Raw genomic sequence first — 24,619 nt, 5'->3', positions numbered from 1 at the left:
TTTAAAGAAGTAAAACATGGCATTTGGAATGAAATTGAGAAAAAGTATATGATTTAGTGAAAATTTCAATTTTTGAATTTTTAATTGAAAACTAAAAAACTTTCGTCGTTTGTTTCTCTCTGTATCGAGTTGATTGATAATACATTGTCATAGTGCTGTCATATAGAATATGGAGAAAATGTCTCCTACGTTGCCATTTTGAATGAAAATGGTAACATATGTTCTATCGTTGAGAAGAGAATTTTATATTCGATCAAATGGACGAAAAATAAACAAGGTTTCATTTTAAATTCTTGACTTGGGTTGCTTTATGGTTAACCCTGTATAGATTTTTGAGCATTTCATCATTGAAAATATCGGCTTAGGCTATACCTTAATTCTGAATTTCAAATTCCTTGCCATATAAAGAATTGAATGTGCAATGATTTCGTTGTCACCCGGTATAAGTTGACTTGTGACCAAACGAAGAGAAACTTTTTCCAAAGAATAAAAGAACATAGAACATATTTCGACAGAGGGGTATGAGTTTAATCGGGACTATGAAGTAATATATTTGTAAGAGAAAGGTGTCAAACTCAATCTTTTGGAGCGTTTAGAAAATAACAGAATTTTGGAATCCCGGAGCCCTTATCATCAAGATCGAAGAAGTCGGTAATACACGTATCTCAAGTTGCCGGCCTTTCTAACATGGAATCAAATAGAAAACAAAGAGTGAGAATTGGAAGCCAAATCAGTGCAAAAATGGAAATAACATGCGGTGTACCTCCAGGGACAGTACTGGGGCTGGTGCTATTCGTGATCTATTTGAATTACTTATTCATACAAAAAACAATCGAAAAAATTATAAGTTTTGCAGACGACACGGTAATATACTATAAAGATGAAGACTGGTACAATCTGAAAGTAAACATTGAAAAAGACCTAAGAAATCTCAAAGACTGGTTTGACAATAGATTACTTTCAATTAATTTGACGAAACAGTATACTTACCATTCAGCAGTCTCTCAACATCCTTGCCAGAATACACTCTAAACATTCAACAAGATCTTGTAATCAAACCTACGGAAAAAATGAAATATCTGGTTGTATATATAGATAATCATCTTAGATGGGACCACCACATATAGTACTTAACAAAAAAACTACGCTGTATTTCATATAGACTCAAACAAGACTCAAATCACACTTGAATTATGACATTATTGGTTGGGGAAGAGTATCAAAAACTCACCTACATGCTCTTGAAATCTCTCAAAGACGATTTCTTCGAATACTACACAAATTTTAAATAAAAAACAATTATTCATCGTTCAGATAGGATGCCAGATATACAAGAACAAAGCTGAACATGACACTTCAAACCATCCATATGCAACGAGAAACAGGCACCACCATTGTATACCACTGGTTTCCAAATCTATAGGACAGAGAAGCTATCGGTATGTAGCTCCCAAACTATTGAATTATTTACCAAAAGAAACATATGAAACTTCTCTGGAACGCTTCAAAAAACAATCATTTGTAGAGGAAAATGCAAGAATGGATATTCATAAACTAATCGAAGGTTGAACCACTATCCAAATATATTGTTACTATTGTTATATGTTACTATATATATATATATGTATATATATAATATATATATATATATATATATATATATATATATATATATATATATTATATATATATATATGTGTGTGTGTGTGTATGTATGTATATATGTATACGTGTATATATATGCATGTATAATGTTATTCATTAGATACAAGATTTCTGCAGATATTGAAATGTATATATGTATACTCAAGTTTATCTATAGTATTATAATATAAATCAATCAGGTATAATATTATTCAATGTATATTTATTTTACACTCAGTTTATCTTTTCATGACTGTCTCTATTGTGATTCCACGAACAAGTATGTATGATACTTCTGTGGATATTATTATGTTTATTCATTATTGTATCGATTTCATTTTATCACGTCATTATTATTATTATAACAATTTGATCAAAATTCACTGTTATTCATACTCAATAAATTGATATTTCATATTGGGAATATGCTCTGAGTTTGAATAGGAAATGAAAAGGTGAAACAAAATGAAATAATATCATTATAGATCATCTCCAATTGACAAATTCCTTATATTAACCGAGCAATTTTGGTACCAGTTTTAATATCAACCTGTGAGGCCGGCCTGAATAAATGCTTGAGAATAAAATGAAAACATTAACTTTGAACAAGTGCAAAGGAAAGAAAAATTGTTACAATATTCATTTACTCTGTAGACATCTCTTGGCAATATTACAACGAAGATGATAAATATGGTAATAATTTTATGCAGAAAATTTAAGACGAGATTATGGAGTAGAATCATAACCCGCTTCCAGTGTTCGACATTTTCTTGTATCATTTTCTAGTTCAAACTCACCTTAATGTAGTTTGACGAAGGACACCATTCAAATATGAAACGATTTACTTCGAAGAGATATTTTTTCTGTTTTATGCAGTTTCCATTATACTGGACGGTAAACAGAAAATGATTATCAGTTTTGTATTTTTGTGATTTATAAAAGATACCTTAGTTCATGCACTGATTGATAATCACTATCAGAGAGACCCCGATGAAATGTCATGAAGTCATGAAGGTTTTGCGGGTCCTACTTCGCGATCAACTCATGACCAGCTAATTTTTATAAAAACACTGATAATTACTAATAAACAATTTTTGAATTCATGTTATCTTGTAATTGCATAGCGTCGAGGCAAACGCCAGGCAATTAGGTACTTTCTTGTAAATGATTGAATGTTATTTGGAGAGATACACAAGACATTCTCGACATTTATAGATTTTGGCTCATCTGAAAAAAATCACTGAATTTGTCTAGAAATACCGTTGCATTATGAACCATTTATATATCGTGTGACTTTACAAGTAATAAATACAAATCATGAAATTATGAATATTACTGGAGTTTTTTCCCAACACCAAATCGTTATTTTTACACCTCGACACGTGTTTCGATCACCAAGTGATCATCTTCAAGAGGAAGATAAAACTAATAACTACTCAAAACTAAAGCTACTTATACTAATCAGGTACATCATACATGTAGGTAATCAGTAATACCACCCATACAAGTGTACCACCCTAAATTAATTTTACAATTGGCCTTTCTATTATTTACAATATGTCCTTATGTATGTTTAAATGTTACAGCTATATATAGAACAATTTTCAGCTATATACAATTAGTTTCACAATATTGCCTACCTAAATATATTTACAATGTGTCTTTACACATTTCAACAAGCTTTATAGTATGCTATTTGGTATTGGTCCGTTGTCGTTATTCATAATATTATTATGTTTACTCATTTCCACACTCTCATAGGCATCTAGTTGCCTGTTGTTATTAACTTGTCTAACTAATGTTAAAGAACTGAAGTCTATGGAATGGTTTTATTGCAAAATATGATGGGCGACTGCTGATTTTTCAGGTCTTCCATATTTTAAGTGTGCTATGTGTTCCTTATATCTCACTTTAATAGATCTTTTTGTCTGTCCATAATATTTTGCATCGCAGTCCTTACATTCAATTTCGTAAATACCAGACTTTTCCGAATTCTCGACTTTGTCTTTTGGACTTCCCAAAAGGTTGTGCAGTGTATGACTTGTTTTAAAAACCACCTTCATACCTAGTTCCTTGAAAATCTTTCCAAAATTCCTCGTATATTGGTGGTATGGAACTGAGATGTATTTATCTTGGTTTTTGTTCTTTCTGAAAGTCACCTAAAATTCTTTTTCCTAATTATGTCATCTACAATACCCCTCGGGAAACCGTTAGTGGCTGCTATCTCCTGTATTGTACGTTTTTCTTTTGTGAACCTATCATATGTTAGAGGGAAAGTCAAAAGACGATGCACCAAAAAATTCAACCCAGCACGTTTGTGCTGTCCGCAGTGATGTGAACTGTCAGGAATATACCTGTACGTGCTTGTTTTTTTTCTAAATATATCGTATTCTAACCCTCCATCTTTGCTCCTCATTGCCAAAACGTCAAGAAATGGTAGTTGTCCCTTATTTTCTACTTCATACGTGAATTTTATTGATGGACATCTATTATTTAAAAGGAAACAAAGTCCTCGATATTCGATTTTTTGGTGTCGAATACCGCGAAAATATCATCCACATACCTTAGCCAAATCCTAGGAAAATACTTTGACTTTTCTTTAGTTTCCATTTCGAATCTGCTCATGAACAGGTCTGCCGGGTAAGGGGATAGGGGATTTCCCATGGCCGTTCCTTCCTGTTGTTCATAAAAGCAACCTTCTAGCTGGAAACGATTTTGTTTCATACACAAATTGGTAAGAGAAACGAATTCATCGATTTCGTTGTTATTGAAATTACACGTGTTTCGATCACCAAGTGATCATCTTCAAGAGGAAGATAAAATATGGAAGACCTGAAAAATCAGCAGTCGCCCATCATATTTTGCAACAAAACCATTCCATAGACTTCAGTTCTTTAAGATTAGTTAGACAAGTTAATAACAACAGGCAACTAGATGCCTATGAGAGTGTGGAAATAAGTAAACATAATAATATTATGAATAACGACAACGGACCAATACCAAATAGCATACTATATAGCTTGTTGAAATAATATTGTTGGGTTTACTGATTACTACAAAAAGACACATTGTAAATATATTTAGGCAATATTGTGAAACTAATTTTATATAGCTGAAAATTGTTCTATATATAGCTGTAACATTTAAACATACATAAGGACATATCATATTGTAAATAATAGAAAGGCCAATTGTAAAATTAATTTAGGGTGGTACACTTGTATGGGTGGTATTACTGATTAACTACCTGTATGATGTACCTGATTAGTATTTGAGTAGTTATTAGTTTTATCTTCCTCTTGAAGATGATCACTTGGTGATCGAAACACGTGTCGAGGTGTAAAAATAACGATTTGGTGTTGGGAAAAAACTCCAGTAATATTTATTACTACACCAAAGGTTCCAAACAGTATATCACAAGTACATGAAATCATGAATCAACAAAAATTAATTGGCGGTCTGTGACGACTTCATTGATTCCAGTGGCGCATTTGCTTTTTCAGCTGCAGAAAAACCTGGAAAAACCTGCAGCATCACGTCATCTGAAGATCTTGATCTGCCAATGTCCTCTCTTTCATAAAACAAAATGTAGGGTGTCTCCAGAGACTCCAATAAATTAAAAATATCACCAGAACACTTCGTGACACGACTATCATCAAACTTAAACCAGTCCGTTTTGTCTTTGACCAATGCGTAATAATGATCAGATTCAACGCCAGAACCACAGTGAACAATGACTGTATGAAGATTATAACAGTGGTCTGCTAGATTGAAGTGTTCATCTATTTCGAACCTTCGTAAGAGTTTGGTGCTTCTGTCAGAGGTTGAGTCATGTTTGAAGATCATTAGTGTCATTATTAGATTGACTGATGCCTCAGCTAGACTTGTTTTCTTATAATAGTCAGTTAGTTTGGCGCATGTTTGGCAATACACTTGATCATTACCGGTTAAAAGTTCCATTTCCAGATGATTTGACAATGAATTTTGCACGGACTGGTTGAAGTTCCAGAAAATCACATACGTTTTTGGTACTTGATACATCTTATATTTACTTCAGTGACTCTATTCTATGTAGGTAGGGGAGACGGGTACAAAAGGAACACTTTGTACTTTTACTCTGATTTCTGGCTGGGTGTTACAGTTGTTATCAAATTAATATAACCATGGATAAATTCTATTTATGTTCTTTACACTATTAACTCGATTTATTATATTATGATGTGTTTTATATGAATAACATAATTTCAAAAAAAAACGTTAGTTGTTACTTTCGACCACGTAGGCAGGTCGAAAGTAACACGTTGAGGGTCGAAAGTAACAAGACCAGGGGTTGGTAATGAATACAATATTCTACATGGTAAATCAACAAATTATTTATTTGAAGACTTCGTGATAATAACACAAATCAACCTCTGTATTTTAAATGTTCAAAAAGTATATATTAAAAAAACAAATCAATGAAAAGTATTCTTAGTTTAAGTTATGCGATCAATTTAGTATGATGCTAATCATTCTTTTATAATCAGACTATTATACCTCATTCATTATTTGTTTGAAGGTGATTGACAATGTTTCGTGATGAATTTCACTAGTTCGAACTTCCATTGTCTACTATATAAAATGATTTGGAATCCCTGAAACAAGTAAAAAAGAATAATTAAAAAAGAATAGCTGAAAATAACAATTATATTAAGCAACAATAAACCTGAAATCAAATGATAGTGAAATAACCTACAAGTAAAAATATAATAATTGAATAAATAAAAATTAAAGGAATGAAAAAAGAAAATAATAAAAAAGTGTAGAGATTCCAAGTCACGTTAGTTCACGACGTTTCGATTGTTGGTATCTACAATCGTCTTCGGGTGATGACTGGGGTCTAATTTTTATTTATTCAATTATTATATTTTTACTTGTAGGTTATTTCACTATCATTTCATTTCAGATTTATTGTTGCTTAATATAATTTTTATTTTCAGCTATTCTTTTTTAATTATTCTTTTTTACTTGTTTCAGGGATTTCAAATCATTTTATATAGTAGACAATGGAAGTCCGAACTAGTGAAATTCATTCATTATTCTCTCACTCTCTCACACAAAAATACAAAACTGATAATCATTTTCTGTTTACCGTCCGGTATAATGGAAACTGCATAAAACAGAAAAAATATCTCTTCGAAGTAAATCGTTTCATATTTGAATGGTGTCCTTCGTCAAACTACATTAAGGTGAGTTTGAACTAGAAAATGATACAAGAAAAGGTCGAATACTGGAAGCGGGTTATGATTCTACTCCATAATCTCGTCTTGAATTTTCTGCATGAAATTATTAAATATTGCCAAAAGATGTCTACAGAGAAAATGAATATTGTACCAATTATTCGAATTTCTTTCCCAAACACTTGTTCAAAGTCAATGTTTTCATTTTATTTTCAAGAATTCTTTCAGGCCCTCCTCACAGGTTGATATTAAAGCTGGCACACATAATTCTTATCATCACCCACGCATTCCACATGAGACCATATTTTACATTCGATGCATTGTATGCACTGTACATTTGGACTATTGCCAAAAGTTTCTAAACAGACAAGACAAAAGCAATATTTGTCAAATTTATTTTCCTTTTCTTTGGTGCGTTCGTTGTTTTTTTCCTTTTCTAAAGAAATGAACTTTGAACTTTCAAGCCAGTCTTGATATACCTACACAGTAGGTTGAATGGACTGACGCCTATCAGAAAACAACTACTCCCCTGGCTAATACCACGATTATATCCAATAGGCGTCAGTGCAGAAATCTTCACAGAAAATTTCCTGCATATGCAATTGGCAATACAACTGAAAGAGTCGACCTTCAATTTTGGAACGGGCACACTTGCAGACCGGTTTTGAGCTCATTAGCCACTCGTCAGTGCAAGATAGTGACCATCATCGACCTAAAGTCAATGATATTCTGTGAAGATTCCTGCACTGACGCCTGTCGGATATAATCCAACGTCCTTCGTGGTATTAGCCAGGGGAGTAGTCGATATGACGTGGCCCTTAGAGTGCTATATTACCATCTACGGCACTCTTACGGTATTGACAAGATACCGGTGTTACCCTACGCTCCGGGGAATATTGAATCCGTTATGGCGAACGAGAAGTACCAAATTTATTGGAACTATTCGTTCTCCACCCTCAGGCTAATAAGCCTGATGTAGTCCTTCTCGACCACCAGACCAAAACGATATTTGTCGTGGAGTTTTCAGCTCCTGGCGAGACGAATATCGTGAGAAAAGAGGAGGAATAACGGATAAAATATCGAGATTTCCTCTTCTAACTCCGCAGACTCTATCCAGATCACTCTGTCAAGATCGTTGTTCTGATTATTGGAGTCCTTGGTGGAATGATGTCCTCTCTACTCTCGAATCTTAAAATCATACCGGCTTGCCGCACTAAGGCAGAAATCTTAGCCATACAGGTGCAGAAGGCTGTCATTCTTGGCTCACTGCGCTTGCTCAGGGCACATGATTCTCGGACCCAATGATCACTTACCTCACGGTGTGGGGACTGGTCATTGGTTGATAATGCTGGCGCGCCCTCCCGAATGTATCGGGGCTTCGGGGCCTGACCAGCGCACACTACGGTGAAAAATAAAGTTTATTGCCCATCAAAATAACAAGATAATAACAAAAAACAAAATACAAGAGAGAGAAAAATGAAAACACTTTGTATTTGATTGCAAATGGATTTTGGTTCAGATCGCGAATTTGCATTCGCATCTGCTCTTCCATCAATGCCGAAAATGTATAAAAATAACTAAATGAGGGCTTGAAGAGAAGAAAAGAAGAAAGAAAAAAAATAGAAAAGGTAATATAAAGATCTAGATATATGAATAGCTAAAACCTTTTTCAGGTTTCTCACCGCGGACCTAGTTATTCTGAATGCTGAACAAAAACAGTTTCCGACATGTTGAAACAATTGTTTTCCCATTCAAGGAGATAATTTATTGTGGAGGACATAATATAGGAAAAAGATCGTTTGAATATTTCCTTTTTATGTACAGGAATGTTTAGCACTGTCTCTTTACGCAAATTCAGGTTATTGATATCTGTTCTATAAGACAAATGTTCATATAAGTAAGGAGGATTCCTATATTTGAATATTTTATAGAATATGCACTTCAAATCTGCTAATTTGTGTGAAATTCTGGACCTTCTTCTGATACCAAATATTAACCTGATACAAGAGATTTGAACTCTTTGTATGCCACATCTGTCGTTCTTGTCTAAACATCAGTGATAAACAACGTCACAGTGGTTGAAATGAGATAAAACTAATGAATCACATAGCATTTTCTTGACATCTACATCCAAATATTATCACTTTTAGAATCGTATTCAAATCAAAATTTATATTGGTTACTGCTTGACTTATATCTGAAGATTTGAAAGATAAATATATTTGAGAGTCATCTGCATAAAGGTGATATTTACAAGACTTTATCTTCTTGATATATGTGGCAGTATATAGGGTATAGAGTTAAGACTGGCCTGAACGAAAGGTTACTCTAGATGATTTGATACAGATATTTGTCGAATTTGCATTAATATACTTTTTCTTGTTTTACGGAAATCATTACATTTCGGTAATGGTTTGGTTTGAAATAAAAATCGATTCTTCAATTTTTCTTCGAAATGGAAATATTTGGGTGTCTCTTTCTGATTAGTGAATCATGTTTTTATAAAATTAACACCAATGTTGATTTTATGATTTTTTCTGGAAACTTTTGTCTAGAACAGTAAATTTGACCAGGTTACGACAATTAATTCATTAAAATTATGTAATACAGTTCATTGTATGATTTTCACTAAATTGAATAGAACTGGCCGATACTTGATGTAAATCCATATTAAAACTAATTGATACAGTGTATTGTATGATTTTCACTATAAAGGGTTTCACAAAAACCTCGACACGTTTCACTATACAATAGCTTTTTTAAGCGTATTTTACGCTTGAGAAAGCTCTTGTATAGCGGAACACGTGTCGCGGTTTTTGTAAAACCCTTTATGGTGAAAATCATACAATACACTATATCAATTAGTTTTAATATGGATTTACATCAAGTATCGGCCAGTTCTATTCAATTAATTTGTTGACATTGTTCTGTTTCGCATCTTTCCAAGTCCTAATGGATATTACAACATCTGCTGTCGATTTTGACGAAAATATCTTTGTGGAAAATATAACCTTCACTCAGAAAAAGAAACTGGACCTTTTTAACAGTGCAAATTAAAATCTTGCTCGGTTGGCTTCTCGCAATACACTTTTTCAACTTTCTCTCCCGCAACTGGCCGTTTCCTTGAAATATAATATCAGGTCTATACCGGTATCCAACACTCGTCTGAAAGTGGTTGAAATTGTTTATTTGTGAATGTTGAATATTTGGGCTACCATTAACTCTTAACTGAATATATTAACCGGTTCGAAACATAGTGAAAATTCGAATTTCGCGAGTTGAGTACATTCGACAAGCGATTTTTCAACTTTTTTATCATCGTCCCAAAGAAAAAGCCCAGGAGAGCCAAGACTAAGCATGCTGAGTTCGATCAAACGTCAAAAGTTTTCCCCACTGTTTTCTTCGATTACCGTCATGGTACATGTAGATGGTCAATAAAGAGTAGTACGAGTATCTTGAAGTTATGCGTCGCTTGCGGGTAGCAATACGAAGAAAACATTCGGTATTCATGGCTCTTGCACCTTCTCACTCGTCATTGCTTGTTCGTAATTTTTGGGTAAAAACAACATCGTAATCATGCCTCAGTCACCGTATTCACCAGATTCGGCCTCCTGTGACTTTTTCCTGTTTCCAAGATTGAAGAGACGCTCAGAGCTCAAGGACATAACAAAAATGCATATGATACTGCTTCGCGAATTGAAAAAAATTTGCCTAAAATCTGTTTTTCCATTAACCAGCTATTGCACCCCTACGAACGACAACGATCAGAAGTTGAAACTTGTGCGAGCTGAGGACTAACGAGGTTTTACCTGTTAAGGAGTGATTCCTAACACGATGACACAAGTGTATTACATCTTGGTATTGTGTAAGTGGGCTCAGAACTGATTCACCACTACCGATTTGCTGATTTCTACGGGTTGTTTTCCTTTGTTCGACGATTTATTGGTTGGTTCAAGTCAGACAATATAACCAATTTCGAAAAAGAAAACCTCCATAACTAATCTTTAGAGTTACCCGAACTGTAAGTAAAGAAGTCTTGTATATCATTTGGGCGAAAACCATCTGGTTCTCCGGCTGATCCAGTGCAGAACGTTTTCAGTGTTGCAAGGATATGTGGTTCGAAAGTTTGAAACGTTGAATTTGTTTCTGTTTAAAATCTGTTTTTCCGTTAATCAGCTGTCGCCCCCATACAACTCTCAAAAGTTGAGAACTTGTGCGAGCTGAAGACTAACGAGGTCTTACCTTTTAACGTATGATTCCTAACACATTGCTTGTTTGATCAAATAAATGTTTATGTGAATTCGATATCGAGTAAGCTTGAGGATGTTTAAGAAGGAGCTTCAATGAAATATAATTGTCTCGTTCATCGGCGAAGAGTTTGGTGAGAACTCATAATTTTGATAGCAGATGAAAGATCGCCCTCTTTATTCAAAATAACTTTGGTGATAATTTCTTTAAATCGATTATCAACTACTAGAAGAACAGTAGATGATTAGTTATTTATAGTTTTGATGTTCCTTCTTTTTCGTGTATTGTACAGCGATAACCCTAAATGCGAACGAAAGGAGATTTTCCCAACAAAATGACGGTTTGGTGTTGGAAAAAAATCTACTAATATATATTATTCAATGCTATGTTCTTCTGAATTTGAATCTGGAAGATTTATGACGAATTGTGCAAACATTGTACCTACATGTCGTATGACTTACATCTCATCATTATAAGTAAAATCTATTCGAATGAGTGAAAACAGGTCTATTCATGAGAAGATATTTATTATTCATATTAATTTCTAATCACGATATTATTGACCATGCAATGAATTTTGGACTGGCGATCATTTTGTTATATAATATTCGCATGTATCGAAAGGTTTAAATTACCTATTCGACATGAACATATTATGTAAAAGAAAACTATCAAAATATTTTTTATACTTATTTTCTATGTAACATTGTACTTTGTGAAGGATTTATTCTTTTGTTATTGCAAACAAGGATCCTTGAGAATAATTTGATCACGCAATGTGGAAGATGAGTACTCGAATACATATTAAATGTCAGCAATCAGAATGATATGTATTCAGAGGGCTCTTTCAAAATATGGTTATCTCTCATGAACTTGTTCTGTGACTAGAATATGTGAACAGAAAAGTGGCAGTTCTAAAATGTTTCATAACTATCCAACCTTCACAGATTTTCACAGAATCTTAGAAAATTTTACAATCATTGCATAAAATGAACACAAGTTGAGCATATATTTGACATGGTGCAACTTTGTTAATAGTATAGCCATAATTGGAAATTCGTATCCGTTCAGAATTAATAATGACGTGCACTCGTGAATCGACTAGAAACAGTTTTATTTGATACCATTTATGACGCTATCATTACCATGACCCATGGAGGTGTCTGTATTTATGAGTAGCTTATGACATACAATTGTTATATTGTGAATAAATTTCAATCTTCGCAGACCAACCACTTTTTGCCGATTGACCCGCACAAGTTCCCAAACGACTTCAGGAAGCCTAGAGCCATTTAAAGTACATGAAACACATGACATATACAACACATAGTCATATAGTTGAAGAATCGAGCATCCAAACAATCATATAAGGATCCAATTCAGTTTTCCACTCTACCTCCCTTTTAATTTTCGAACGGGACGAAAGATCAAGTTCGGATAAAATATATGTTGAAAAGTATTCTTTTTAGTAGTTCAGACAATAATAAATTCAACTGGTTCGGACTTCCATTATCTGATATGATATAATATGATTTGAAATCTTCGAAAGAACGAATAAAATTAAAAATTGAAATGAATAGCTGAAAAATAACAATCGTATTGAGCAATAAACCATGAAATGGAATTACAGTAAGATGAAAATAAGCAAAGAAGTTACTTCACGACGTTTTGATTTTCAGTATCCACATTCGTCTCCGAGAGATTTATAGGTCATTCGAATGCTCTCACCTGACTCCTTTTCTCTCTCTCCGCTTCATCGGTTTAGTGGGCGTTGACGACGGTTTTTCCGCTTGATTAGAGGTTTCCATAATAATAATACTAATAATAATAGTTTATTAACCATTTGTTGGTACGCTAGGTACATATGGTAGGTCCTTATAGTATAATATTACAATTTGTTACACTAAAAATATACGGACATATGTATAAATAAATAAGTAAATAAATAAAATCTGTCAATTTGTACATATGAATTTGATTGTCTGTATATAAAAATAAAAATAAACAATCAATATTGTTAACCATTAAAAAGGTAAAAGTCATGTAAGATCTGTGTCTATCGAATTATCGTTCATAAACTCTTGTTAACTATAATCCTGAAATTCTGGAATTTTACAAAAATGATAAAAGGCAGAAGAGTCTTGAGTTTTCCTTCCAACAAATAAGCGAAATTGATATACAAAAAATTATATACACTATAAAAAGTAATGCTCAAGGCTCCGATGGCATAAATATCAGATTATTGATTATGTGTTGTCCTTTCATTGTACCTTACATAACACATAATAAATTTCTGAATTCAAACAGGTGATTATCCAAATTGTTGAAAGGAAGCCCTGGTAATACCTCTTCCAAAAAAAAGTAATCCAGAAAGCTTCAAAGATTTGCGTCCAATTAGCATTCTGCCAGCTGTTTCCAAGTTATTTGAAAGAGTGATTTACAACCAACTTTCTGAATTTGTTTCAACTAAAAACCTTCTACCAGAAACACAATCGGGCTTCCGCCCATCTCATAGCTGTGAAACGACAATTTTGAACATTACAGATGATGTTTTCAGCGCACTTGACCATAAAAAGCTACAGAACTTGTTATGCTTGATTTTTCGAAAGCTTTCGATACGATAAATCACGTTATCCTCCTCACTATCCTCGAATCCATTGGTTTGTCAAATATCGCGGTTCAACTTTTTGAAAACTATTTGAGCGAGCGAGTGCAAAGAATCAAACTAGATAATATAGTATCCAGTCCATTGAAGATAAATCGCGGTGTTCCACAAGGCTCTATTTTAGGTCTTCTTTTATTTATATTATATACCTCAAACTTTGTGAACGTAATCAAATACTCCAAAATAAACATATACGCTGATGATACACAATTACATCTTTCATTCCACCCTTCGGACATGATTACTGCAATGCAGATGCTAAATGAAGACATAGCCTCATTGATTTCTACCTCTGCGCAGCATTGTCTTCAAATCAATGCTAGTAAAAGTTCAGTTTTGGTCTTTGGGGCTAAGAGAGAACTGAATGGCTTTCAATTAACTGTAGACAAGGATGTGGTTGCACCGACTGATGATGCAAAAAATTTAGGTATCATCCTTGATTCAAACTTGAAATTCAAACATCACATCAATAAATGCATCAGTATTGCCTATATGAACATCAAACAAATTTATACCAACAGACAATGTCTCAACAAAAAAGTAAAAACCATACTCTGTGAATCTCTTGTATTATCCAGATTTAATTTTGGAAGCACAGTCTAGGGACCATGCCTTGATTATGAAGATAAACGTAGAATTCAGGTTGTTCAAAACAATTGTCTACGTCTAATACACGGCATCAAACGTGGCCAACATATATCTCATAAACTCAAAGATACCAACTGGCTCAATATGGCAATAAAATTATCACTGAAGAAGCTCCCAAATATCTATACAAGAAATTTTCATACCGTTCAGATGTCCACAATATCAACATTCGTTACAGGGGAAGACTAACACCCCCCCTACACCGTACAGAATTATTCAAAAAATCTTTTTCATACCAGATCGCACTAGTGTACAACTCAATCTCTGATGAATTTAAACTGATGTCTTTGAAAAAATTCAAAAGAGCATTGAAACGGAAATATTTGAACGAAATCTAATGTACACCCATTGTCAATAAGAATGGTGGTTCGTAACATTACTACCTTCTTTTTTCTAACCGTTTATAATTATGTCTAATATACTATTATGTCAATTATATATTTAGTACTTTCACTCAACAATTTGTAAATAGTTTTGAATATTTTTCTCTGTTATTTTTTCTGCCGATTTTTTTTTCTTGTTTTTTTGGATTACATATGTGTATTTGTGTATATGGGTACATATATGTGTATATGTATTGTGATACATGTATATATAGTTCTTTTTTTTGGCCTAAGATGAAAAACAGAGGTTGCATCTTTTGGTGCAACCAACTGATCTTCAGCCTTTCCCGTTTATTTAATGTATCATTATGGGAATAAAGACCTATTATTATTGTTATTATAATAGCACTTTCTAGAAAAATTTTAATTTTGTTGTGAAATATCTTATCATTGGTAATTTGTTTCAGCTGATTTGGTAACTTATTATAACAACTGATTACATTGTACCGTGGGGAGTTCTCATATAATGAGGTTCTGTGTTGTGGAATTCTCAAAAAAGCTCCATGCCGTGTATTATGTTCGTGTTCAGATCCATTTGTCGCAAAAACCGATAAGCTATGTCTTGCGAACATAGCACATTTAAAAATATAAATGGATATAAGGGTTAAAATCTTTCATTCTATAAAAATAGGCCGGCAACTATCTCTGAAATTCAAATTGAATATAAGTCTCAGGATTCTTTTCTAAGCCACAAAAACTCTATTCAAGTCTCTTGCTCTTCCCCAAGTATTGATATTTAAACTAAGCCGAGAGTGAACCATTGCATAGTAAATATTTAGGAGGACTGCTTCATCTAAACTGGGCTTCATCTGCCATATAGCATAAAAGGCTTTGTTTAGATCTATACATACATGATTAATTTGTTTTTCCCAATTTATGTTGGCGTCAAGATGAATACTCAAGAATTATACTTCTGTGGACGTTTGCAAGTCATCAATTTCGAAAACGTTGTGGGGTCGCCATTTCCTGTAAAATTTCACGGCCACTGACTTCGAGGTGTTGAGGATTAGTTTATTTCTCTGACACCAGGAGCTGAACTCATCGATAACGGTCTTCATGTTGGAAGCAAGTTGTTCAACAGTTGAACCTGATATGGTAATGGTAGTATTATCGGCAAACATTGTAACATAACCCGTTGTTGAGGCATGTTGTTAACATATAGGAGAAAGAGTAGTGGTCCGATAACAGATCCTTGGGGGACACCAAGTTTTACGGTATGAGAATCAGAAACTACATTATTACAAGAGACGTACATAGTTCGTCCTGTCATGTAGGATTTGATCCAATTTATGACGTTAGATAGGAAATTACATTGTTTTATTTTTTTTCAAAAGAAATTTTACGCACACCGTATCGAATGCCTTCGATAGGTCGAAAAATAGTGATAAGACGTATTGATAAGACATAGTTATTATTATCAATCTGAGTGTAAATGTAATCGAGAAGATGGTAGGAAGCTGTTTCAATGGATCTCTTTTCAACAAAACTGTGCTGAGAAGTTGAGAGTATGTTGTTGCTTTCCAGGTAATCGATTATTCTGTTTACTATTCTCTTTTCTATTAATTTGAATAAGGAACAGAGCAGCGATATTTGTCTGTAATTGTCAATTTCATTAAAATTACTTTTTTTGTGGAGAGAAATCACAAGTGCCTTTTTTTAAAACATCAGGAAAGATTCCTTGCACGAGAGATTGTTCTATAAGAAAAGTTAGTGGTTTAATAATAACGGGAAATATATGTTTGATAGTAATAATAGAAATTTCATCTATACGGAGGATGATTTGTTCTTCATTTCAAATAAAGTTTTCGATATTTCGTATTCAGTGATGGGTGGCGATTTAAATGGAAATTTAATGTTGATTTCCTTTACGAGGGTGCAAGGAAGGACCTTGTTCTGTCCCAAGTGATTTGACATAGCTATTTCTGCTGCATTTGCGAAATGATCGGCAAACAATTCCGCAGTCGCAGTAGTGTCAGATGTAAGACAATTTTTGGTTGTAAGAGTAATATCATTTGGTTACTATGTTCTCGTCCCAATTATTAATTTATTATGTTCCATGTTTCTTTGGTTTTGTTAGTTGCCTCACTTATTTTAGTCCTGTAATATGTTTGTTTTTCCAATTCAACTTTATGTCTATGTGCTCTCATTTTGTTTTTATAGCTTTCCCAAAGGACGCCATTTTCCTGGTACGTGGCAAGAAACCAGTACATCTCTCTTAGACTTTTTCCTTCTTCAATAATATCCGAGGATATCCACTTTTTGTTAGGTTTGTTTTCCAGAACAACATTTTTAACTGGATATGAAACATCAAAACACCATACTAAAGCATTGAAGAAATGTGAGAAAGCGTCATTTATTGGCATGTAGTAAATGGGATTCCAATCCTCTGAGCTCAAGCTAGTGATGAGTTCGCTAATGTTTTCCGGGTGGAGTTGACGTTTGAGAATTGAAGAAATATTAGTCTCTGTTTTAACTGAAAAAGTATGTACTTGAAGAGTTAGGATATGAGCCAGATGGTCTGCCACATTTGGCTGTATTAGCTTGCATACGTAATGGGACTGTGGAAGATTTGATATCATGTAATCGATACTGGATGAGCTGGTATGGTTATTTTTATTGGTGAACACCCTGGTAGGACCATAGGAGTTTCCACATAGTTGATATGAGGTGAAAATATCCGAAATGAATTTAGAGTTAATACTGGGTTTTTGTAAATCTATATTGAAATCCCCACATGTAATCAAAGCGTTCAGATGCTGACAGAAGGGCCTGTGTTAGGCCATCAATGAAATTAGAAACAGTACCATTTGGTGGTCTGTAGACTGCCACCAGAGCTATTTTGATACCATTCAAATTATAGCAAATTGCAGAAATTTCAATTTCGCCTTCGTGTCTAACTCTTTAACTGCAAAACCTTTCTTGACTGATATAAGAGAACCTCCATGTATAAGGTTATTTCTTGAATAAATACATGCTATTTCATAGTTACCAAAGAGCACAGAATTTTTCAACTGAGGACCCTTCATCCAGTGTTCCGATACACAGAGCACATCAATATGATTTATTTCTACAAACATCTCAATTGATGTATGCTTGTTTAAAAAACCTTGTACATTTATATGACCAGAATATATGTTGTAGTTGTGAGTAGCTGCAAGGCAGTTTTCTGTGAGGTTATTGCTAAATTTGATGTTGCGTATCTCTAGGCTACCTTGGCTGAGTGCTTCGTTAGACAACATATATGCAGTTTCTTTAAACTTCCTCTTAAACCAATGTTCCTTTGTGTGGATGATCTCAGCTTGGGACCACTTGATATTATGTTGATGAGTTCAAACATTCCCAATTTGCTGATTTCTCCCGCTGTGTGTTCTTCTTGTGCTCGGCAATGCACACATTCAATGGCGTCTTAGTTTCACCGATATAGGATTTGCCGCACTCGCAGGGTTTGGTGGCCTAGTTTTCGTGAGGCTGCTACGGATGGTGTTTCCGGATTTGAAGCAGGTTCTAATGTTGTACTGCAAGCACTGGTTGTGACAATTTCTCTTCCTAGTGAGGTTCTTGCTGTCTTCTGGCTAAAATCTGATCCACCATCACTTCTTAATAACTATTCCGTGACGTTGCCTAGTTTCTTCTCGAAACCTTCCTTCGTATTACAAAGCCCAAACACGAAGGAAGGTCTCTAATTCAAACACTATGCTTCTTGGCCATCATTTAAACTTTCCAAAAACAGAAAAAAGGAATAAAACATGATCGTCAAATAAATTACCGTAGTAAAAGGGCAATCTGAGAAGTCAACCCTGAAAATTTACTGCTTGATATAGCTGAAGCGAAATTCGGAATAAACAGTAAGTATTTTCTCTGTTTACTATGAAATTAATATGAAATAATAGTTCAACTGAGAAAACTCGTAGTGGAAGGCGTAACGGAAACAAAGTCTATCTCGTAAAGAATTTAAATCATTATTTTTATTGATTTGCACCAAGTAGGTAACTGGTCAGTGTATTCAAAATTTTAAACAGCTTCGACGAGCTACTTGATTCTTTCGTACTCCAAACTGCTTCTACGATTCATAATAATAAATATAGTTCTAGTTTTAAACTACAATTTAGATATAAATGAACATTCTGAAAGCCATCTTGATATTTGCAAGACTATCGGAAAAAGAGGAGTTTTAGGAGACTGCGTTTTTCTAAAGCCACTTCCTGAGTACTTCGAAACGTCAGTATCACAGTTTTGAAATGTATATTATTTCGATATTTGAAAATCAGTTTCAAATAAGACATTCACTTATCGGTTTCGTAGATTACATTTAGATAACATGGCATCGCATCTTCTCGTGGTTTTTTTTAACTACGTTACTGGATACGTGTTATTTTATTGAACTTTTTTAAAATTTGAGAGGGAAAAAATCAATTCAGATTCAGTACAACATGAACTTTATTGAAGTATTTGACTGAAAGTTATTTTTAACCCACCGAAACGTGAGTACCTATTTTTTTATGCCAGAGATTAGTCATAGGAAAAAGCCTTTTTTGTACAACAGTCATTGAAAGTGACATTTTTAATGGTTGTCAAGAGTATTGAAAGATGATGTTTACAAAGTAGCGTGTTAAAAATATTTTTAGCACTAGTGTTAAAAGTATTTACATCACGATTTTTTTCGACCAAATAGTAATAGACGAAATATAATTATTTAATTTTCAAGGAAGTTTTATTATAAACAGCAGATATTGATACGATTAAGTTCTGTTTCAAATGTATTATATACATTAATTACATTAATATTATTATTTATGAACAATAACATGAAAAGTACAATTAGAACCTCTGCTGATAATAATACCTTGCGATGTTAAAGAGCCCCGTAATATATTTGAACTAGCTGAGTTGACAATTCCATGGGCATTAACATTTAATTCTTGAAGTGAAGAGAACGATGGTGTAACGCTGGAGATGGCTGTAGGATTATTATTTCATCAATAGCATTTTTATAAGAAATAGATTGATCGATGTAACCCTCAGCTACTGTTGTAGACTTCCATCCTCCGTGCTTTCTAATATCCGTTATATTCGCTCCTGATTCTGCTAGCAAAGAAGCAGAAGACCTTGTAAAACAGTGACCTGTATATTCCTTTGGTTCCGGGAGGTGCCACTGCCACTGTGCCTCTCGATCCACCACCGAATACGGTGGCTGAGGCATAATTACGGTGTTTTTTTTTGGACAAAAAATTATGAACAAGCAATGACTGGTGAGCAGGTGCATTATCGTGACGCAAAAGCCATGAATTGTTTCTCAATACTACCGGATGTTTTTTCGTATTTCATTTCGCAAGCGGCGCACAACTTCAATATTGTGAAGAATTGAAGAATTAACTGTCTTAAACAAATCTATTTTAACAATATTTCACTATCACAACTGATTTATATACAACACTCAGCAACTAACGCTTAATTTATCTTCACTGTTCGAATTCTTTATTTAAACGCACGATTCGCTTTTTGAATACAGACTCCCTCTTTGAGCGAGGACCCTACCTTTTATATTGGTAACGATCGTTCCAGATCTCTCTAGTCGTTTCGGCACTCATCTATACTTTTCGCAGTGGCTCGCGATGAGTCATGTGTTTGCTGGCTGAGATATTGGTCAGGGCTGGCTTCAGATTCGTTATAATATAATACTCTTTTTTGACCGTACGACCATGTGACAAAAACTCCTGATGCACTACTTCACGAACTCTTCCATTGGGACGATTGGACTCTGCTTTCATATCGTCACCAGTTATGTCCTTCCAAAGCAAATTTGGATCGCCTTTGACTTCATTCCTGAGCGATGCTCATGCGACGGTTTGTTTTTGGTCAAAATTCAGTTATTTCAAGGGAAGAAAAGGAAAACAAAATTTATTGCCCAACAGATGAATCCATTTACAGGACAATAATATATTCAATATAATAATTCAGTATAAATAAAGGCTATCTAAGCTAAATATAAAACAAAATATTGACATATTAAGGATTTACTTGTGATGCACTGTTTGGAACCTTTGGTGTAGGTAGTAATGAATATTACTGGAGTTTTTTTTCCAACACCAAACCGTTATTTTCAACACCTCGAGGAAGATCTTCCTCTTGAAGATGATGACTTGGTTATCGAAACACGTGTCGAGGTGGTAAAAATAATGGTTCGGTTTTGAGAAAAACTCCAGTAATATATATTAAGGATTTGAGAGATAAATTCACATATATGATCGAATTAAGAAAAAAAGATGACATATTAATTGATTATTATTTGTAAATAACATGAAATGAAGACAGTAAGCTAGATGATGGTTTATTCATTGGATGATATTGGATAATATGGTCTTCAGTGAATTTTGGAATGAACTTCGCTGCCACATGCTTCATGCCCAAAATTTCCGAAAAAATTATATGGCATGAGCCAACCGATATGCCAACATCCTCAGCAATTTCTTCAATAGCTATTCGATGATTCTCCATAACAATTTTCTTCACTTCCTTAACATTTTCATCGGTTGTTGATAAGCTATGGCGTCCAGGGCGAGCGTCGTCATTCACATTTTTTCGACCTTCTGTGAAAAGTTTGTACCACTTGTGAACATTTTTATCACTCAGAGTACAATCACCGTATGTCACTGTCAACATTTCACGTATTTTTGAGCACTCAATTCCATTTTTTTTTTACACAAAACTTGATGTAAATTCTTTGATCCATTTTTTCGATAGCAGAAAATTGTCGAACACGCAAGTTTTATGCATCTCGCCAACAAACTGAACATGCTAAACTGCTGAAATTGTGAACATATGTTCGAGATGGGTGTACCAACATAAGATAATTAGAAAAATCTCTAATCGTAGTCCGCGAAATGAGAGCATTCACCTTATTTTTTGAATAGACCTCGTACTTGAAGCTTATGTTTTCAACATACTCAGTTCATCTTCATGCACCAAATAGGTATTATTCCCTTTAGATTCATACTATTGTTGAAACAATATGGGTATGGATTGGGAATGTAAAATTTCAGAGTTCCTAGTTGTCTTTCGAACAAACAAAATATTTTCAAACAATAAATATTATTTTCACACCGGATAAAGCTCTCGAGATGTAGGTAAGCAGTAAATTATACAGTGCATTATATTCAAAACGTGCCACTCTGAATAACTTTTGGTACAATGATTGGCAGGAAAAATAAAAAAACACGTCAACCATAGTATACAGGGGGACCCACTTTGACATATTCACATTTGATATTACTTCCCCTATCGCATCCCCAGAGTAAACTGGAACAAACAACATTAGAAGATTTGAGAGGGAATATCATGAGGCATTGCAGAGAAATAACTTCCTAGATTCTTAACTATGTGAGGGCGGCAATGGAAGTTCATTTGTACCATTGTTTGGAAGGTGGTGGAAACGTTTTTGAACATTTACTATATATCAACGTTTTCTGGTAACATTTTTAGTAAAACTATTGGAATATCATCAGGGACAGGAGAATAATCTTTCATGCATTTGAGGCATTCGCTAAGTTCTCCTTAAAGTTATTTGATTGTCCAATGTATTTGATGTTGTGGCTGAAGAAGTTTTAAACGATTTAAACGGTTTCTGCTATATCTTCTGGAGATGTAAACATATTTCCGTCTATTGCTATGTGGTTAATAAAATTGTGGAATTAAATTTCAGATATTTTTTTTAGCGTTTGCCAGACGGTACTGGATGGAGTTGAGCTGTTCACAAATGTCTTCCACGAATCGCGTTTACTCTTTTTCATTGTGTACCTAGCTATTGCTCTCAAGCGTTTGAATTCTATTTTCAGCTGTTTTGTGTTTCTTGAATATGTTGAATGTTTTTTATACTCCTGGCTTCGAAAATAGCATTGGGTACCTTCAGTGGAGCTGTAGTACAGCTGTGACCACGTCTAAAATCCAACTGTACTGTTGGTAGTATGCTGATGGCCCGCAGATCTTTCAGTTCTGCTGGATTATTGTCTTTTGGTATTGCAGTTACCAATGGTGATCTCCACATAGTCGGAAAAACGTTGTTTTCTATATAAAAGTTGATGATGTGCCTTAAATAAGGAAGAATGAAAAGACAACACAATGAGATCATATTTATACCGAGCCCATCGCATCCGGTGGAAGTTTTTCAATCAAAAATATTGTTGGTGATATGCAAATATCATCCACAGATGTAAGCGGTAAGTCGGCTGAGATATTACAGTTTGAAGTAGACTAATGACAATGATATTGCATCACTTGTATCTTTCTGCGTCTGGAACCCAAATTGGTTATTACTCATGATATCCTACAAATTTAAGAAATTATTCAATCGTTTATTCACTAATTTTTCAATAATTCTCGCTGAGGTTGGAATTAGAGAAATGGGCCGCAGATTGGAGGGATTTTGCAAATCACCTCCTTCATGTACGGGAATAACAATTGAAGTCTTAAAAGAAGGAGGGAATGAGCCAGTTTTGAAGAAGGCATTAATGATATCAACTAAAGTTTTCAATGCATTGCCTGGTAGATTCAAAAGTATTTTTAACGAAATCTCATCATACTCAGAGGCATTTTTATTTCTGATGTCGTTCAAGGTTTCAATTAATTCATGAATATCTGTGTTATATAAAATGAGGCTATCATCGATATTAATATTTTCTAGATTGAATAAAGGATCATAGGGCACGCGAATAGTGCTGCAGTGGTACAGTAGTACATTTATTTTGTAGTACATTTATTTTGTTAGAATTTCATGGGATATCAACCTTGGTTTTCTTCGATTCTCCTCTGAGGTCATTTATTATAGACCAAGTCGCTTTAATTTTGTCAGTTGATTCACCAATTCTGTTTTTGTAATACATTTTCTTTGCTAGCCTGAAAGTTGATTTATAAATTCACGCTTCGATTTGATTTTCTGTATAGAAAGCAAAAATGGTGGGGTTTTCTGTAGATTTTCAAAGCTGGCAGATTTCCTGTTGAGGTTTTGATGCTTTGAAAATATTCTGTTTGAATTGCCATTGATAAAACTTCATTTTCAAATAAGAGGATACAACTGCTTCCAATCAATAACTGTTACGTTCATATTTGTCTCTAGAACGAATATTTCAAAATGCGGTCTCCTGTATATTTGTTGACCGGTTTTTTTTTTTTTCTGCAAATCATTGCTTCAAAAGTTATTCAAGGTGTCTCGTTTTCAACTCAAATAATTTGTAGCTCTTGAACCAAAAGCTTCAGACCATATGTTTTAAACTTTGTTGAAATCTGCTCATTATGTAGCATCTAATAATGCGAAACAATATAGGGTGATCCATTTAAAAAAATTGGTGACATGCTCTGGGGGTGCGATAGGGAAAGTATCATTATGTTAATATGGCAAAATGTGTCTTCTAGTATACTATTGTTGAGGTGTTTTTTATTTTTCCTTAAAATCATTGTTCCAAAAGTTGTGATGAACTGTTTGGAACCTTTGGTGTAGTAATGAATATTACTGGAAGAGCATACTCTTTGATCTTCCTCTTGAAAATGATCACTTGGTGATCGAAACACGTGTCGCGGTGTTAAAATAACGGTTTAGTGTTGGAAAAAACTCCAGTAATATTCGTTCTAAAAGTTATTCAGAGTGACTCGTTTTCAATTCAAATAATTTGTAGCTCCCGAACCATAAGATTCAGACCATTTGTTTCATACTTTGTTGAAATCTGCTCATCATGGAGCATCTAATAATGCGATAATGGTGATCCCCTTTAAAAAAATTAGTGACATGATTTGGGGGATGCGATAGGGGAAGTAACATCAAA

General features: G+C 34.0%; 2 protein-coding genes across 2 annotated transcripts in view; one reads left to right on the top strand and one right to left on the bottom strand.

The window, feature by feature from the left end:
• Sms (Spermine synthase) overlaps nucleotides 1–2,600 on the bottom strand; it is a 78,019-nt gene extending 75,419 nt beyond the window's left edge. The window contains exon 1 of the mRNA XM_074170713.1: nucleotides 2,442–2,600. The gene's annotated coding sequence lies outside the window, so the exon portion shown is untranslated. The remainder of the gene's footprint in view (nucleotides 1–2,441) is intronic.
• The window catches only part of emp (epithelial membrane protein), a 226,157-nt gene that overhangs the window by 30,064 nt on the left and 171,474 nt on the right, over nucleotides 1–24,619 (top strand). The gene's annotated exons all lie outside the window — the stretch shown is intronic.

Source organism: Leptinotarsa decemlineata, unplaced genomic scaffold (genome assembly GCF_025532065.1).
Source record: "Leptinotarsa decemlineata unplaced genomic scaffold, Ldec_3_MD MMD2_P_RNA_scaffold_9, whole genome shotgun sequence".
NCBI classification, from domain to species: Eukaryota; Metazoa; Arthropoda; class Insecta; order Coleoptera; family Chrysomelidae; genus Leptinotarsa; species Leptinotarsa decemlineata.
The sequence above is the reverse complement of the archived record's forward strand: the minus strand, read 5'-3'. Positions and strand labels throughout refer to the sequence as shown.